Here is a 4,744-nt window from a genome sequence, read left to right on the forward strand (position 1 = left end):
AGAGACATATATATATATGGACAATATACATTGCATATACAGTATCATCATCAATATTAAAATCAATTAATCAATTTTCATTCACCTATATTTCAGCCCCATTTACATCCTGGCATTTGAACAGTTGAGTCGGGCCCAGAAACTCTAGCCACTAGCCAGGTGGGTAGATGATAATAGGGCCCCTGATGGTAGCAGGAAACCAACCCCTGGGTGGGAAGGCATTCACTGAAATGTAAAGAGTTAGAGCAGGGTAGATAATCTCACATACTCACAGGCACGCACACACACACACTGTCCTCATCTGGCCACAGAGCTGACAGTGGTGTATGTTATTAATGGGCAGGTGTGGGACCTGTCCCGAAGGGTTCCATTAAAATGGTGCCCCTCTCAATGCCAGTACCATTTGCTCTTTATATTTAACAGAGGCCATATGTCTAGCAGGATGCAAACAGCTGACAGGGTTTAATTGAAAGAAATATACATATCTGGCGGCGTGTGTGTAAGAGGGAAAGAGAAGGGATGAGGGAGAGAGAAGGGATGAGGGAGAGAGAAGGGATGAGGGAGAGAGAAGGGATGAGGGAGAGAGAAGGGATGAGGGAGAGAGAAGGGATGAGGGAGAGAGAGGGGCAAAGGGATTTTGTTTGGGCATCAGGGAATCACTCTGAGGGGTCAAGTATGAATTAGAGATAGAGGGAGAGAGAAAGACAAAGAGAGACAGAGTTGGACAAAGGGACAAGGACACTGTGTTCAGAGCAGTAGAGGCTCCTCAGAGGAGGAAGGGGAGGACCATCCTCAGTGAATTTCAGAATCTTTTAAATTGTGAAACAAAAAAAGGTATCCTTTTTAGATAAAACTATACTAAATATATTCACGTCCCCAAATAATTTATTAAAACACACTGTTTTGCAATGAAGGTCTACAGTAGCCTCAACAGCACTCTCTTGGGTAGCAAGCACCATGGTGTAGCCAGAGGTCAGCTAGTTTCCGTCCTCCTCTGGGTACATTGACTTCAATACAGAACCTAGGAGGCTCATGGTTGTCACCCACTTTCATAGACTTACACAGTAATTATGATGAATTTCAGAGGACGTCCTCCAACCTATCAGAGCTCTTGCAGCATGAACTGAGATGTTGTTCACCCAATCACAGGATCAGAGAATGAATCTAGTACTGAATGCATAAGCTACAGCTAGCTAGCACTGCAGTGCTTAACATGTGGTGAGTAGTTGACTCAAAGAGAGAGAAAGACAATAATTGAATAAAAAATGAAGGAGAAGTGAGAGAGAGAAAGCTATATTTTGTTGCATTTTTTTTCACTTTCACTTTTACTTAGCTAGCTAATGCAACTAGCTAGTTTAGCCTACTCAAACAGCTGGCTCAAACAGAGAGGGATGCTATGTTAGCTAGCTGGCTAAGGCTATCCAACACTGGAACTCTTCCAAGTCAAGCTTTTGGTTTCATTACTTTATTGCCACCCTGGCCCGCCGATGTAACAGCTAAGCTGCTTGCTGTATACTGTACTGCATGAATGTAGCGGGTTTACTAATGCGTTAGTTCTAGTAGATATGTTGACTATGACGTTAGCTAATATGGTGACAACGATGTAGGCTGTGTGTAGAGGTTAGCGGTTATGATTGTAGCTGTTGTAGGAAAAAGGGAAAAGGTGAGAAGAGGAGTGCACGTAGATACGAGAGGGAATTATACAACGAGCAAAGTGATCATGCTGTTCGTATGTAGCTGCTTTGAAAGTGAACTGTGTGTGTGTGTGATCAGGGGTGTATTCATTTAGCCGATTCTGTTAAAAACATTTCTCAAACGGAACGAAATGGGGCTAAACATACATTAATTTGTCAAATAGAAACTCTTGTTTGCAACTGTTTAAACTAATGATTACACCCTAGATCAGGGAAAAGTGTGCAAGGCGGTATTGAATGTGTCACTGTCTGTCACCGTGATTACATCAATTTGTCTCTCGAACCTGTGTACATACGTTGTAGCAACCTTATGATGGGTATAGGGAAAAATGTAATATCATGTAGTAGCCTAAATCTATCAATGTTACATTGAGCTGGGTGAATGGCATATGAATGACAGTCATCCAATATGCTGTTATAGAAATAAGGCAATGCTCATACAAATGAATTGTCCTCCCTAATCTTAAACGACATCGACCACCACTGAGAGGGAGAGAGAGAGGGAGAGAGAGAGAGGGAGAGAAAGGGACAGGGACACCCCTGTGTTCAGAGAGAGAGAGAGACCACTGTGTTCAGAGAGAGAGAGAGAGCGAGAGAGAGCAGAGGGACACCACTGTGTTAGAAGAAGAGGGGACACCACTGTGTTGAGAGAGAGAGGAACCACTGTGTCAGAAGAGAGAGAGGGACACCACTGTGTTCAGAGAGAGAGCGAGACACTTGTGTCAGCGAGAGAGAGAGACACTGTGTTCAGAGAGAGAGAGAGACCACTGTGTTCGAAGAGAAGAGAGAGACCACTGTGTTCAGAGAGAGAGAGAGGAGACAGCCACTGTGTTCAGAGAGAGAGAGAGACCACTGTGTTCAGAGAGAGAGCAGAGACCACTGTGTTCAGAGAGAGAGAGAGACACTGTGTTCAGAGAGAGAGAGAGAACACTGTGTTCAGAGAGAGAGGAGACCACTGTGTTCAGAGAGAAGAGAGAGACACCACTGTGTTCAGAGAGAGAGAGAGACCACTGTGTTCAGAGAGAGAGAGAGACCACTGTGTTCAGAGAGAGAGAGAGACCACTGTGTTCAGAGAGAGAGAGAGACCACTGTGTTAAGAGAGAGAGAGAAGACCACTGTGTTCAGAGAGAGAGAGAGACCACTGTGTTCAGAGAGAGAGAGAGACCACTGTGTTCAGAAAAGAGAGAAGAGGACCACTGTGTTCAGAGAGAGAGAAGACCACTGGTAGTAGAGAGAGAGAGGGACACCACTGTTGAGAGAGACGAGATGTGAGGAGAGCAGGGACACCACTGTTTTCAGAGAGAGAGCGAGAGAGAGAGAGGGACACCACTGTGTTCAGAGAGAGAGGGAGAGAAAGAGAGGAGAGAGAGAGAGAGAGGAGACACCACTGTGTTCAGAGGAGAGCGAGAGAGAGAGGAGGGACACCACTGTGTTCAGAGAGAGAGGCGAGAGAGAGAAGGACACCACTGTGTTCAAGAGAGAGGGAGAGACAGAGAGAGAGAGAGAGAGAGAGAGGGACACCACTGTGTCAGAGAGAGAGCGAGAGAGAAGAGCGGGACACCACTGGTTCAGGAGAGAGCGAGAGAGAGAGAGAGGACAACTGTGTTCAGAGAGAGAGCGAGAGAAAGAGAGAGAGAAGAGAGAGAGGTGACACCACTGTGTGTTCAGAGAGAGAGCGAGAGAGAGAGAGAGAGGGACACCATGTGTTCAGAGAAGCGAGAGAAGAGAGAGAGAGAGAGGAGGAGGACACCATGTGTTAGAGAGAGAGCGAAGGAGAGAGAGAGAGAGCGAGCACACCACTGTGTTCAGAGGAGAGCGAGAGAACGAGAGAGAGAGAGAGAAGAGAGGGACACCACTGTGTTCAGCAGAGAGAGCGCGAGGAGAGAAGAGAGAGAGAGAGAGAGAGGGACACCACTGTGTTCAGAGAGAGAGCGAGAGAGAGAGAGAGAGAGAGAGAGAGAGAGGGACACCACTGTGTTCAGACAGAGAGCGAGAGAGAGAGAGAGGGACACCACTGTGTTCAGAGTGTGAACTTCATGTTCCATCTCCCTTCACAGGGACAGTAGAGACGCTGTCATCCACATTGCCAAATTACAACAAATCACAAGCGGCAGTGGGCTGATTTAGACAGGAGGCGACTAAGATCAACTGAGAGAGAGCATGGGGCAGGCTAGGCACATAAATTAAAGGCCTTATTCAATCAAATAACCCAGTAACGAGATCAAGAGGAAACGTAAAACATCTTGCTGTGCATCTTTGTAGCCTATTCATGTACTCACCAATACAATGCATAGCCGACAGTGCCAACCAAGACGACATTTGACTAGGTATCATTTCATAAACCCTTTCTCGCTGTGCTGAAATCACATTATTTCTGACATAGGCTATCCCGGTAATGTTTTCGTTCTATCAGGCTGCAATGTCTAAAATTAAGGAAATCCCTAACTCCAGGCTAACAGGCGCAACGCAATTAGTGTTTAAACCATGTCAATGGCCTTCCAATACAAAGAGTCTCAGAGGACTTCTGGACGTCGAAGACCTTCTGCTCTGTTACCAGTGAATGATTAATCCTCCACAACACAGTGCTCGGTCGTTAACTAGGTCTTTATGTCATTAGTTAGTGCTAATATACTCCCTATTCCTTTCAAAGATGCTAACTGGTGTTCTGCTAATTAGCATTCCAAACAGGGGATGAGGAGAGGGAGTGAGAGACTGAGAGAGATTGGTAGAGAGAAAGGGGGATACAGTAGAATAGGCCCTCCACCACGAAGGCAGGACATCCGATGAAACGGCGACACGGTGACATTGTCATTAACTTGATGTTAATTACGAATTAATTGGGCTATTTCATTTACAAGTATCTCTAGCTCTGTGATGAGGCCCTCCTATAATAGGTTACTCTAGCGAGACCCTCCTATATTAGGTTACTCTAGCGAGACCCTCCTGTATTAGGTTACTCTAGCGAGGCCCTCATATAATAGGTTACTCTAGCGAGACCCTCCTATAATAGGTTACTCTAGCGAGGCCCTCCTATAATAGGTTACTCTAGC

The sequence above is a fragment of the Salvelinus sp. IW2-2015 genome, linkage group LG17 (assembly GCF_002910315.2).
Source record: "Salvelinus sp. IW2-2015 linkage group LG17, ASM291031v2, whole genome shotgun sequence".
In the NCBI taxonomy this organism is placed as follows: Eukaryota; Metazoa; Chordata; class Actinopteri; order Salmoniformes; family Salmonidae; genus Salvelinus; species Salvelinus sp. IW2-2015.